Here is a 14999-nt window from a genome sequence, read left to right as displayed (position 1 = left end):
AATAAGATAAACTTCTTGCGGAAGTAATCTTTTTTTTGTAATTCGTATTTATAATTTTAAGTTCTCACTTCCTGGTCTTCGCTTTAAATGCTCTAAATTTTAAATTATCTCGAATTATGTAATTTGAGATCGATCTAAGTAAGGGGGAATACTAACAAAACAAATATAGATCAATAATCTAGGCCAGGCCCTAGGCTATGCTGACATAGTTTGAACGTAGAATTTGTGTACGCTTTTAACTTCCCTACATTTTAACATGTTCAGATGATTCGTTTAAAATGTTTTTTCATTGAAAAAGTCAATGTGATAGATAAATAGATAAATTTTGTTACAGGAATTTAAGTTTGTAATGAACATATTGGATTTCAGAATACGCACATAGATTACTTTGAGTGATCTTGCTCCTCATCAGCAATGCAAATTACTTGGAACAAAAAGGTCTTTCAGAAGTACTGGATACACTATCTGGACAAGAATAGGAACATAAAAAAGGCAAAATATGAAAATACTTTTTAAAAAGCTTTTCTATGGTATGGGGAAGAACTCCACATTCGCAACTATAAATTTCAATATTGTAAAAGGAAAGTTTCCCTTTCAGACCTTGCGATCTATAGGACAGATATGTTAAGGTCATCTGTTTCTTTGGCCAACGGTTAACGAGCAGGGTGTCATGAGGCCAGCACAATGACCAACCGCCTTTACTTTCCCAAATTAAGTCAGGTCACCATTAGATTTGGGTGGACCGAAATTCAAAATCCCAGTCTTCACCAAGATTCGGACCCAGGACCCTAGGTTTGGAAGCCAAGCGCTTAACCAATCAGCCACCACGCCCCAGTACAAATGTGTTATTTATTTTGTTATTGATTCATGTATTTTCTTTATTGATACGATCTTCTCTATCAGGCCTTCTGCAAACACTGCCAACAACACAACACATCTAAAACAACTTGACTACAAGAGCTTCAATAAACAAAGTGGCGGTTTAATGACAGATTACAACAACAGCCAATAAAAACAATTGGCTACACTAACTGAATTGCTTTTCTTCACAACAGAACTGCCTAACTAATCTCTACAAGTCTCTCTAGCTCGCACAGCTACATCTTCGAGGACTCTCAAGGTACTGCGCAGTTTTTCTCTTGCTGTCCTGGACTCAACTGTCCTTTCTTTACACTGGCTTTACACACTGAGTCTCTCCCCCGTAAAGGCTATCTGTCACATGACCTCAGCACAGGTCATACATGCGTGCACTAGCAGTACTGTCCCCTTATTCAACAGCCCTTGACCTGTGTGATCATCAAACACACTGGAATTATTTTTTTTCAGGTTTATCATCCGTTGCTATGAATATTATGATTCATATAGGAATTTGTAGTTCTATGAAGTAGTCCTTCCAACATTAAATACTAATTAATATGCCTTATATATCATTGTAAAAGGTTTCGCAAAGAGCAGTTTCTTGAGTATTTATTGATTTTCACGAGCGGCACAAATATTGAATCTGCTGAACAAAACTCAAACCTTTGCTGCCTTGCGATCATTCTGGAAGTCGACAGAAGTAAAAAGTATATAAGAAGTTCTAGGACACAGAGAAGGTTGACTTTACTTGCTGTTCTATCCATGAGCGAGAAACAGCAAACGTTTAGAAATAGATTCACTGGTTTCTGAATTATCTAATTAGAAGAACAAAAATAAAATAAAAAAAATGTTAGATTGATCTAATATTAGTTGATAGACATGGAAATATATCATCGCTAATTATCAATGTAAACTAGTTTTAATTAACTAGATTGGTTAGATTTTTTATTACACACAATATAGTGGCTGCTCGGTCATGTTCTATGCGCTCCACACTATCGTCTAGACCAGTGGTCTTCAACGGGGGCGATATATATCGCACCCTTGGGGGCGTTTTCGAGATTTTGGGGGGCGCTGGGAGCCAAAGGGACCACCCCCCCCCCGTCACGCGTGAGACCGTGACCTCCGTGACTCCATATCGAAGGTGCGAGGAGACAGAATTCCAGTAGTGAAGTTTCAACTTGATCAGAAAATAGGTGCTGAAGTAGGCCTAATAACGTGTTCAGATTTTTTCCCAGACGGACAGAGTCAATTTAAGTTTTGTAAAAAGCCTCTCCACTAGTACAGTATGTCAGGAGACGGGGGAGTAAGATGTGAGTCTGTGTGGAAGTTGTTTATTATTGTGAGTGAGACATGAGAATTGTGTTGTTAACATTTTTTAATTCAGGGGAGACTATGTGTGTGTGTGTTGGGCCAGAAGTTCGAGTGCTAAGCTGGTCTTTGATAGGAGTGGGATTCTGTTTGTTTATAAAGAAGTGGTTCTCAAACTGTGGTCCGCATGCGACCGCGGGGAGGTCCGGAAAAAAAAAGAAAATAGTTTACAATTTAAAAAATTTCTTCGCTGATAGCCAGTTAATTCGATCGGGTAATTCGAATAATAATTGACTCGCCCATCTCTACTGTTTATTGTTGCTTAAAGACTGTTGGGGGCCAGAATTTTGTTTGGGCCTCACGATAAAACAACGCGATGTGTTCTTTGGAGGAACTCCACAAGGCATGTTTCACTAGTTTTAACATCCAGAATAAGTGTTGCCTCATTATGTTGTGCCCTGTTCAAAGGTGAAAAATAATTCATGGACTGTGTCCTGATAGAATGTAACATGCATCCTTAATCCTGATGTTTGAGTGACAACTGTTTTGGTTTTGGTTTATACTACTTTCTTTTTCTCTTCTGGATATAGTGGAATTTAAGAAAAGAAAAAGTATAGTACCCCTTTCAGACCTTGTAGTCTATAGGGCAGGTGATATAAAGGTCATCTGTATCTGTGGCCTATGGTTAATGAGGGTGTCATGTGGCCAGCACAATGACCAATCACCTTCACTTTTCCCCAACTAATGTCAGGTACCCATTAGAGCTGGTTGGACTGGTTGGAGGTGCCCAAAGATCCAGAAATTAGACCTTGCGACCTATAGGACAAATGATCAAAAGTCATCTGTTTCTGTGACTGACAGTTAATGAACGAGGATGTCATGTGGTCAGCACAACGACTGCCTTTACTTTACTTTAATGTTGTGTATTTATATTTCTTGTTGTGTGTTGTGAACTGATCTGTTCTAGTGTGTCAAAATGTCATGGTGTCCAGGTCAGCTTGTGTGTGTGTGTACTGTGTTATTGTGAACAGTTTTGTAATTCTTGTTCAATAAAACCTAGCTTCAAGACATGTCTTCATGTAGTATTGTATTAGGTCACTACAATCACATAATTCAAAATAATGTTTCATTGAGATTCGAACCCGATACCCCTCGGTTCAGAAATCAAGCGCTTTACTACTTTGCCACATCAACCCTAACCCCAACTCCTTATATAAATATATCTAAATTGAAATCTACTTAGTAGGTCTATCTAAGAATATTTGTGATTAATTGAAGGTCTTATTTTAAAAAAAAAGCAATAATTAAAAACGTTTATGCCCATTATGGCAATGAATTTGTCAAGGATTAATCATTTATTTAAAAAAAAACGAGAGTTAATCGCCCGCCCGGTAAGCATGCTACGAACCATCCCAAATATATGCCCATGAATGCTTATAGTTCAACGGCTACAATGGGCGATGCATATATTATCTTGTATATTACAGAAGTTAACTTTAAAAAAAAAGAAGATAATTATATCCTACGCATCTTTTGTGTCAATCTAGTCATGCATGTTAATCAATGACTTAAACTCTGCCAAGTCGTTGGTTTTCTGGCTGATTCAGGTAACCCATTCTATTCTTTAATGGCACAAGGAAAGAAGGAGCACTTGTACAAATTTGTTCTAGCGTACGGAATAAGAAATGTGCCTCTATCTTTGTGTCTTTCTGAGTATTTATATCAGGTTTTCTTTTTCTATGTGTAAGTTCCGGTTTAGTGTTTTATGTATTATAGATACTTTACGTTTTATTCTTCTGTCCTGAAGTGTCCCTAAGTTTAGTGATTTTACTAATGGTGTTACTCTAATCAAACTAGAAGGGACGCAATACCAACTCATTCTCAAGGATGACCATTCTTTGTTATCCGTTTTTGGTGGTCGGTGTTGATAGGTTGTCTGCTGTACAGGAGAAATTCAGAGGAATACTAGAGGTTGATCTCAGAAAGCTCCAGTACGATGATTCATTTAGTAACTGAAGCCAGATAAAAATGATACCCCAGGATGTGACAGCCAAACCCAATAGAGACTGGTTTGATGAGAACAAGGTGGAAATTTAAGAGCTGCTAAAGAAAGAGCACAACTGCTATCGTTCTGTTCTTGCAAACCCTAATGACAATGCAGCCATATCTCCTAATAAAGCTTCTTGTAACACAGCAGTCAAAGTTAAAGGCTAACATTATCGACAGATGACCAACTCCACTAGATGACTTCCTTCTGCATATTTTCAACACACTCGTCACTTCCCGCAAGTCCCCTAACTCTCCGATACCCTACACTTGACCGTGTGTCACTGTTGACCACACATAGTAACCGTGTCAAAACACTACTTCAGATGGTGCATTACTTTGCATTAGAAAACGTTTGACTATGACGTAACGCTAAAAAATCACCTTTCTTAATCCTTATGCCCCCTTTGTAAGAAATCGTAACAAGACTCAATCCCCCAATCCCCCCGGTAGAGTAACAAGAAAATTTTAATTTTACAAAAGGCATATTTATTATCATTTTTTCCAATCAAATTTTTCATCATTGTATGGATAGAAATGATGGAAAAAGTATCGACTTTTGGCACTTTGATGACGTATTCAGTTTTATTTTACTGTACATTTACATCGGGCGTCCGACGGAAAACCCCGGAAGTATTTTTGTCATTAATGTTGTTTTGAAACAAGTGATATTGGCTTTCCACGACAGTCGAAAACTAGGACCCGCGAAAGATAAGGGGCCTGTTATTTCATTTAAATATTTTTTTTTGTTTTGTTACATTACAAATCTTCAAACTCCTCCCTCCCTTGTAGCAAATCTTCAAACTCCTCCTCCCTCCCTTGTAACAAATCTTCAAACTCCTCCTCCCTTCCTTGTAACAAATCTTCAAACTCATCCACTCTCCCTTGTAAAAAATCTTCAAACTCATCCACTCTCCCTTGTAACAAATCTTCAAACTCATCCACTCTCCCTTGTAACAAATCTTCAAACTTCTCCTCTCTCCCTTGTAACAAATCTTCAAACTCCTCCCTCCCTCCCTTGTAACGAATCTTCAAACTCATCCACTCTCCCTTGTAACAAATCTTCAAACTTCTCCTCTCTCCCTTGTAACAAATCTTCAAACTCATCCAATCTCCCTTGTAACAAATCTTCAAACTCCTCCCTCTCTCCCTTGTAACAAATCTTCAAACTCATCTACTCTCCCTTGTAACAAATCTTCAAACTCATCCAATCTTCCTTGTAACAAATCTTCAAACTCCTCCTCCCTCCCTTGTAACAAATCTTCAAACTCATCCACTCTCCCTTGTAACAAATCTTCAAACTCCTCCCTCCCTCCCTCCTTTGTAACAAATCTTCAAACTCCTCCCTCCCTCCCTTGTAACAAATCTTCAAACTCATCCACTCTCCCTTGTAACGAATCTTCAAACTCCTCCCTCCCTCCCTCCCTCCCTTTCTTGTAACAAATCTTCAAACTCCTCCTCTCTCCCTTGTAACAAATCTTCAAACTCATCCACTCTCCCTTGTAACAAATCTTCAAACTCATCCACTCTCCCTTGTAACAAATCTTCAAACTCACCCACGCTCCCTTGTAACAAATCTTCAAACTCCTCCCTCCCTCCCTTGTAACAAATCTTCAAACTCCTCCTCTCTCCTTTGTAACAAATCTTCAAACTCCTTCTCTCTCCCTTGTAACAAATCTTCAAACAGTGCGAATGATCTTCAACTATGTATGTACAACCTCTCGATAACTATGATCGACAGTGCTATATAGTCTGGACTAGGAGCCGATAACATGTTTCGCCACGGCCGCTGGTACCACAATTGAGATCCAAAGAAGTCCAAAGATAGGTTCTTATTGAAAACAGGCAAAGTAGATGAAGGTTACAAAATAAAGTTGTTGCAGACGGCTGGGGCTGGCGGAAGGCAGGTTTCGAAACCATTAGAAGGCCTGTAGACATGCCACCTAATTTAAAGAACCCTCTAGACCAGTTACTAACCACTGCTCTGCTCCTTCCAGCACCCAGCTTCGTTACCCCCCCCCCTCCCCATGCACGAAACACATCAACCAAGATGTAAACACGTCCAACTACCGGATGTTTTTCTCGTGTAGCAGGCATGCGCGCGCACACTTAACTTTTGGTAGTTGTTTATATTAGTTGTTTCGTTGTTTCCTTAACAAATCATTGGAAAAAAAGTGATGTAGCGAAATGGTGTGTGTGTGTTTATATTTTATAAGCAGTCTAATGGGGTAGGAGCGAGATCATTCGTTATTGAAGGTGTCAACACTGACCACTGACTGACGTCACAGCCTGTAGACATTTTAGACCAATAGCTCGTTGCCACGTCACAGGTTTTTACGACATGTCAACGAGCTATTGGTCTAAACTGCCCAAAGATTTTTTTTTAAACGTTAATCCATTTTATATTTACAAGAAACCTCTCAAGGGTGCCAGCTAATGTCAGGTTTTAAATGCCTTAACGCCAATGTCAGAAGGTCATGTTATAAACAACATCTTGAGGTCAGAAGGTTAGGTTATGAACAACTTTCGAGGGCGCCAGTGCTAATATCAGAAGGTCATGTTATAAACAACATCTTGTGGTCAGACGGTTAGGTTATGAACAACTTTTGAGGGCGCCAGTGCTAATGTCAGAAGGTCATGTTATAAACAACATCTTGAGGTCAGACGGTTAGGTTATGAACAACTTTCGAGGGCGCCAGTGCTAATGTCAGAAGGTCATGTTATAAACAACATCTTGAGGTCAGACGGTTAGGTTATGAACAACTTTCGAGGGCGCCACGTGCTAATGTCAGAAGGTCATGTTATAAACAACATCTTGAGGTCAGACGGTTAGGTTATGAACAACTTTCGAGGGCGCCAGTGCTAATGTCAGAAGGTCATGTTATAAACAACAGCTTGAGGTCAGACGGTTAGATTATGAACAACTTTCGAGAGCGCCACGTGCTAATGTCAGAAGGTCATGTTGTGAAAAACCTTTCGATTCAATAAAAAAAAAATCAGCGAATTTTTTGATCATTTAGTTTGAATAAATTTATTTTGCGGTTATTCCCTTTAGACAAGCATTGTTTTTAAAATGTATTTATCTTCTTATCTTATATAATACAGACGTTACTTCAAAAAAGAAGATGATTACGTCCTACGCGTCATGCATTTAGTCATGCATATTAACCAATGACTTAAATTCTGCCAAGTCACTGGCTCACAACCCATTCCATGCTCTAATAGCACTAGGGAAGAAGGAGTATTTGTACAAATTTGTCCTAGCTTATGTGACGAGGAATGTGCCTTGATCTTTGTGTCTTTCAGAGTATTTTATTAAATTTTGTTTTTGTATTTGATTATGGTTCAGTGTTTTATGTATGATTGCTACTTTACTTTTGAGTCTTCTGTCCTGAAGGCGATCTCTAAATTTAGTGATTTTACTAAAGGTGTTACTCTGGCTAAGTGTGAATATTCGTTTGTTATGAATCTCACTGCTCTATTTTTTCTATTTCGCATGTTTAAAATTAAATTTGAAACAGATTTGGGGCATATATTTCATTTTCTACAAATGGCGCGAGTCACGGACCGCCTTATTAAAAAGAAAATAAATAATTGAATTCATAGCACCGAGAAATTGCATCTTTATTACTATGGTCTGAAGTCTCCTTGAGCTGTATAGCACCGCGTTACGGGCTGAATATGTCCCACAGGCCGAAGATTGTGCATCAGTGCACTCTAGCATTAGGTGCGTGCACAACATGACGACATGACATGCCACAAGCTAGCTCCACCGATTCGCTCCACTAAATCAACCTCGTACACACTAATTTATCTTTAACCAAACCGCAGCTGAATGAACGCAAAAAAAATGATTAAGAGAATATAGTTCAGACATTTTTAATTGTCTATTAGTACAGCTCAAAAGGGAAATAACATCTTGTTTGCATTCGTTTTCTTGTGACACCATAGTCATAGGATTTGTCTCCCTTTCTTTAGCAGTGACATTGATTCCCAAATTAAGTATTTGTAAAACAAGTACAAATGGTTTAGAGTAGGTGCTAGATCTATAACACAAGATCTTGTTATAGTGTAGGTTTGCTGGACCATAATATGTTGGTCTAAAATGTGTGCGACACTTGAATTAAGAGTTATTCTTTTTTACAAACCCGAGCAGACGACATAAAAGCAGAATTGTCGGAGTTACATTGTTGAGTATATAATTTCTGCATTTCAAAGAAAATTATAAAATAGAGTAAATGAAGTTTCCCTTTTAGACCATGCGATCTACAGGGTAGATGATGTTTAGGCCATCTGTTTATTTGGCCAACGGTTAACGAGCAAGGTGTCATGTGGCCGGGCAACGACCAACCGTCTTTAAATTTCCCCAACTAAAATCAGGTACCCATCAAAGTTGGGTGAAGTCAGAGGCGTCCTACAAAATCCGAAATTAAAAACCCAAATCTTCACCGAGATTCGAGCCCAGGATCTCCAGGTTCGGAAGCCCAGAGCTTAACCATTCAGACACCGTGGCCCCAAAGAAGATATTTAATAATATTAAAGTACACATTTTCAAACCTTGCAATCTATAAGACAGCTGATATAACGATCATCTGTTAACGAGGGTGTCATGTGGCCAGCACAACGACCAACCGCATTTATGTTACCCCAACTAATATCAGTACTCATTTGAGCTGGGTGGGATCAGAGGGTACCCTGAAAATCCTAAAATTCAAAATCCCAGTCATAAAACAAGGTTCGAAGCCGTGTGCTTTATCCCTCAGCCGCAACAGTTGTAATATTTCATTGTCCGAAATCTAATTAGCGTAAGCTGGAACGCCAGGGACCATTCTCGACGGTAGATGGGCTCTTCGGGCAAATGCCCAACCTGTGGCAATGGATGTGTATCTAGGATTAAAGCTTTTTAGTCACATTAGAAGTTGCAAAGGGAAATAATTATTTCCAGACGTAGAATGCCAGAGATCCTTGAATGATGTAAATAGAATATATACCACACCAGAGCTCCTCATTGTCACGGGTGCTGGAGTATAATTTTAGCTTTTTAAACCTTTCATTGTATGGTATGTTTAAGTGTGTGTTTTTCTGTCTTCTTTGTATAAGTGTACTTGAATGTTACTCTGCATGAAGTGTTCTTGTATAGAGTGTTCTTGTATATTCTTTGTAAGGAGTGTTCTTGTATGTTCTTTGTAAGGAGTGTTCTTGTATGTTCTTAGTAAGGAGTGTTGTTGTATGTTCTTTGTAAGGAATGTTCTTTTATGTTCTTTGTAAGGAGTGTTCTTGTATGTTATTTGTAAGGAGTGTTCTTGTATGCTATTTGTAAGGAGTGTTCTTGTATGTTTTTTGTAAGGAGTGTTCTTGTATGTTCTTTGTAAGGAGTGTTGTTGTATGTTATTTGTAAGCAGTGTTCTTGTATGTTATTTGTAAGCAGTGTTCTTGTATGTTCTTTGTAAGGAATGTTCTTGTATGTTTTTTGTAAGGAGTGTTCTTGTATGTTTTTTGTAAGGAGTGTTCTTGTATGTTATTTGTAAGGAGTGTTGTTGTATGTTATTTGTAAGCAGTGTTCTTGTATGTTCTTTGTAAGGAATGTTCTTGTATGTTTTGTGTAAGGAGTGTTCTTGTATGTTCTTTGTATGGAGTTTTCTTGTATGTTATTTGTAAGGAGTGTTCTTGTATGTTATTTGTAAGGAGCTTTCTTGTATGTTCTTTGTAAGGGGTGTTCTTGTATGTTCTTTGTAAGGAGTGTTCTTGTATGTTATTTGTAAGGAGTGTTCTTGTATGTTGTTTGTAAGGAGTGTTCTTGTGCGTTCTTTGCATGAAATGTTGTTGTTTGTTCTTTGTATGGAATATTCGTGTATGTTCCTTGTATAGAGTGCACTTGTATTTTCTTTGCATGGAATGTTCTTGTATGTTCTTTGTATAGAGTGCACTTGTATTTTCTTTGCATGGAATGTTCTTGTATGGTCTTTGTATAGAATGCAATAGTATGTTCTTTGTAAGAAGTGTTCTAGTATTTTCTTTGAACGGAGAGTTCTTGTGTGTTCTTTTTATAGAGTGCAATTGTATGTTCTTTGCATGGAATGTTCTTGTATGCTCTTTGCAAGGAGAGTTCTGGTATATTCTTTGTATAGATTGCTCTTGTATGCAGTGTTCTTGTATGAAATTAAAAAAAAATGTTTATCATATCATTACACATTACAAAACAGAATCAATCCTAGTTTCCACCTTTATCTTAGACTTCATTTAAAAATTAATAATCATAGATTAAATCTTAGACTTAATCATAGTTTTAAAGAGTTCGAACACGGGACTATCGAGGTGACAGTCGGGAGCGCATCACAAGGCAGCGATACTTGTAACACTGGACGTAGTCTTAGTTTTAATCGTATACATATCAAAGTTGTAATCATAAGATTTAATCTTAATATTAGCATTAATCACAGCCTTATTCTTTATTTGCTGCTAAGAACTATAATAATTGAGCTCTGTTATGATGGGTAGATTAAATTTTCAATAATCTGAGGTATTAGTTGGATACCAAACCTCTACACGTATTTGATAGTAGAAATGGTCAATGTATAAAAACTTTGTTGTTTAGTCGATTATCTCTATAAAAACTTTTAAACAAACATTGTCCATAGCGAAATATTACTTGTATTCATCATCATCAGGTTGGCGTTTGCTGATGAGGTTGACTTCCGTATTGCTCGCGCCAGTGCTGCTTTTGGCAGACTTCAAGAACAAGTATGGCAACGGAGAGGACTCAGCATATCCACTCAACTGAAAGTCTGCAGTGCTGTAGTTCTCCCCTCACTCCTATATGCATCATAGACCTGGACCCTATACTCCCACCACACCAAAAAGCTAAACTCCTTCCACCTACGCTGTCTAAGGAGTATCCATAAGGTGCTTTTACTGTATCAGGAAGAACTGCTTTTAAATCGAATTCATAACTCGGAGTGGTCAAATATACAAAAAAGAGACATAAACCTCATGAAATGTTCGTTTCGCTTTTCGAGCCAGGTTGGCTTTGTTGTATCTCTGGGCCCCTGGCTCCACGATGGGTATGATGGAGACGATGAGGGCCATGACTCCACAGAAGATGAATGAATAGTTTCAGGACTGCATCTCTGATGGCTCCTGTGTGGGATAATACAAGAGAACATTATTAGGGGAGGAATAAAGGTGACATAAAATAATCAACTTATCATATTAATCATCATCATCTAACTCCATCTGAGTCAGGGCTTGAGAGGCTCAAATCCTCTCTTGCAAAAGCCCTGGACAGAAACCCTGCTGCTTTGCGTAGTGCATACATGTCACCGTAGGGGTCAAAAATTTTTGGTTTCCCAGACCTGTCGAGACGGAAATTATAACTTTGCATCTGTGCATACTAATCTACAAGTGAGGATGTTATGCGTTGGGTCATTTTCTCATGTTAGTTAGTGATTTATTTGTTAGTAAACTTAACTTAAAAAATTTCAACTTAATCATTACAAATTTGAGTGTTTATTAAATTATAATGTATTCCATATAAAACAATTCATTAACGACAGTGGCGTAGCTAGCAATGTGCGGGTGGTGCTGGCCGCATGGGGCATCAAGTTCTGAGGGGCATCAAGCTGAGCACAAACTTTGTCAGTAAAAACTACACATTTGTATAACACATGAAGAAACAGAAACAAATGGTTTTATGTCTATGCTTTGTTTTCCTCCTCTTTTCTTTCTTCCATTACATGTAAGGTGTAGAACATGTTGACTCAAATTGATTACATTTGTTTAAAGCCCTAAAGGCAACGCACTTGTACACTTTCTTCTGTGGTACATGGTAAAAGGATACTACATTGTTCAATGCTCTGTATTTATATGAGGGACAAAGCTATGTTGGTACATTTTATACTAAATTGTTCAGTACACTAGTTTTATCTAAATCTAGATTGCATTAATATGTCTCTTGACTAAAGTTGACTGTTGTAGCTTACTTTCATTTCACTTTGATTCCGTTTAGTTTCAGTCATTTTGGAAAGAATTCACAGCTTTTTTTTTCATTGGACCATATTGTTAAAATCAACATATTGTTAAAATCAACATATTGTTAAAGAAATTATCATCAAATTTAAGCAATATCATGATGTGATACGAGTTTTTGTCGCTTTTCCAATCCTAGAATGAAAAAAAATTTTTGATAGTACTATGGACAAAAACAATTTCATGTGGATAGAAAGAGATTTCAACGGTTGTCGCAGTTTCTTCAGAAGCCTTCGACTCAAGAAACAAGGTTCCGTTCAGCTCTAGAGAAAAGCATTCACTAGATGAACCTGTCTCGAATATCGCAATCTTGATTCGCATATTTCTGACAATTGTGGTACATGCTACATGCAAGAGAAATAGTTCTAAACTTAAGTTATGCAAGAATTACTTTCAATCGACTGATGACACATTTGGCAATTTTGTCAATTGAACAAAGTTGGTAATTTTCTCGATAAATTGCTAGTAAGAAAGCACTAAGATGTATCTTTTTGTAAAATTGATTTTATTCCGAATCAGCAATACTTGAACATTGACTACATATATATTTCTATTGGAGAAAAAAGGACGTTTTACTGTTTCGTTCCCTTTTTTTTTTTGGAGGACAATATGAAGACCTGCCGCACCGGGCATCAAGTACCCTAGCTACGCCACTGATTACTAATTGATTAACTCGTATGTCGTTTTGTTTTGATTGCTTCATGTATTGTTATCTACTATGAATAACTGTGCAAAAGTTAAATTTAATCCGAGAATGGGAAGTTGGAGAAATTTGTACCAGACAGACGGACGGAGGGAGTTAATATAAGCTTTGTAAAGAAAAAAACAACAGTACTAACTCTTACATTACACTGGAAATCTGTCATGGAGTTACAACAGCGTATTGTATAATAAGGCAGTGCCGCCTCCACGTTTCATAGATGTACATTTTTACAACGAAATGAGATTATATTTACAAGTACTCAATCTCTTTATTTACAAACATAGCATACTTTTAGAGATGTCTGTGACGATCACACTTGCCGGGGATTATATTATCAAACTTGACAATTCAATGAAATGAAGAAAGAAACATCTCTCTGTATTTTCTTAAAACTTCTTTAATAATACTTCTTCAACTTTCACATAAAATGACTTCTCAATTCAATAACAATTTGACTTGATACTTCATAAATAAAACTTAAAGATACATGAAACTTCACTTAGTATAACATTCAACTTTAACTAATGGACCCGCTAATATCACAAAACTTATAACCATTACTAATCGAGGACTAAGCGAGGACCCCGTCTAACTGACTTTCCCTTAATGTATACCTTTCTTAATCGTACATTCCAGAATCATGGAAACTTCTCCCCCTAATTATTTTAGTAACTTTGACCTTCTAGAAGCTGACGTGTGCTATTTTTTTCCCTTAACCTCTTTCTTTGATTGGATACCTAAAATTAACTTGTTTACGCTGGACACTTGCACTGGTTTGACCTCGAGCTTCTAGAAACTGGTCGAAATAGATCACAGACTCGACTCGTGACAATGTCAATACTACTAAGTTTATTTATATTGGAGCTTCAAGAGGGCAGGCGCCTCCATAATAAAGGCATATTCCTTGTTCCATATGCCAGGACAAATCTGTAATAACGCTCCTTCATCCCTAGTTCTACTAGAGCATGCCAGCCAGGAAAAACTAATGACGACAAAATTTAAGTCATCTGTTTGTTTGTTGTAAAATGTTTTACATGTTTCGGATGTTCCTTCAGAGTTGAAGATAATTACTTCCTAGTCCAAACCTCCCGCAGGACGACGGGGGATGGGAGCGGGCAGGGTTTGAACCCTGGACCATCGATAAATCTGAACGACAGTCCAGCACGCAAACCGCACGACCAGGCAGCCAGTTAAGAGGCATGACTAGATGCATGACGTGTAGGACGTAATCATCCTCTTATTTGAAGTAACGTCTGTATTATATAAGATAAGATTTGAAATTAATTAATTCATTCATTACAAGAGAGAGAGAGAGAGAGAGAGAGAGAGAGAGCTTTAATCACAGCGTAGAACGGAAAGAAATTGAAGGTGTACAATCATTGTACTAGACTTAAACAACACGAGCTTCAATAAACACAATGATTTTATTCGTCCTTATTTATGCTCTCTACTCCAGCCACTTGTTCTCTATACTCTGACTTCCTTTTACACACAGTCCCTGACACACTGCTGTTCACTCAAGCATGTACACTCAAGGTCCACTGGTCATTTCATACACAGGCACACACACTGCACTACCATCCACGCAAAACACATACACTTACTATCACAATCATTACCAGATCCATATTTACGTAAAGGAAAGCTATAGCTAAATTAGGGCCCTCAAGTAATATAGTTTTCACTGGCATATACGATCTGTACTTATAAAAGGCAAAAAAAAAGGGGGGGGCTCTTAATTAAGTAAAAAAAAAAATTAAAAAATTAGGGCCTGTTCAAGAGTAGGCCTAAATACAGGACTAAGACTAAGACAGCTATTGAACCTTATGGAAATTTGTTGTGCTTACAAGGACACAGTTCTCATATAAAAACAACACAACAGAAACATACACATAAATAGAACAGACACAACATAAAGAGTTCATTCGGAGATTACACAACTTTTATGCAGGTCACAGCACGTGACACACACACACACACACACACAAACACTGGGCCGATCCTAACTATTGCAGAGCCCTATGCGAAACGGATTATGCGGGTCCCAGTCTGTGTA

The 14999-nt window shown here is 37.7% G+C and overlaps 1 long non-coding RNA gene across 2 annotated transcripts; it reads right to left on the bottom strand.

Moving 5' to 3' along the window:
• Positions 1-302: 302 nt before the first annotated feature.
• LOC129924988 (uncharacterized) lies at positions 303-13796 on the bottom strand. Of its 2 annotated transcripts, XR_008776863.1 has the most exons (4): positions 13233-13796; positions 11203-11352; positions 1522-1673; positions 303-465 (listed from the first exon to the last, which is right to left on the bottom strand). It is a non-coding gene; the product is annotated as an uncharacterized LOC129924988 (long non-coding RNA). The 2 variants fall into 2 exon arrangements; XR_008776862.1 differs by lacking the exon at positions 303-465 and having other exon boundaries at positions 1153-1673; positions 13233-13794.
• Positions 13797-14999: the final 1203 nt, after the last annotated feature.

The sequence above is a fragment of the Biomphalaria glabrata genome, chromosome 3 (genome assembly GCF_947242115.1).
Source record: "Biomphalaria glabrata chromosome 3, xgBioGlab47.1, whole genome shotgun sequence".
Classification (NCBI taxonomy): domain Eukaryota; kingdom Metazoa; phylum Mollusca; class Gastropoda; family Planorbidae; genus Biomphalaria; species Biomphalaria glabrata.
Note: the sequence above shows the minus strand (reverse complement) of the source record. Positions and strands in the feature narration are given on the sequence as shown.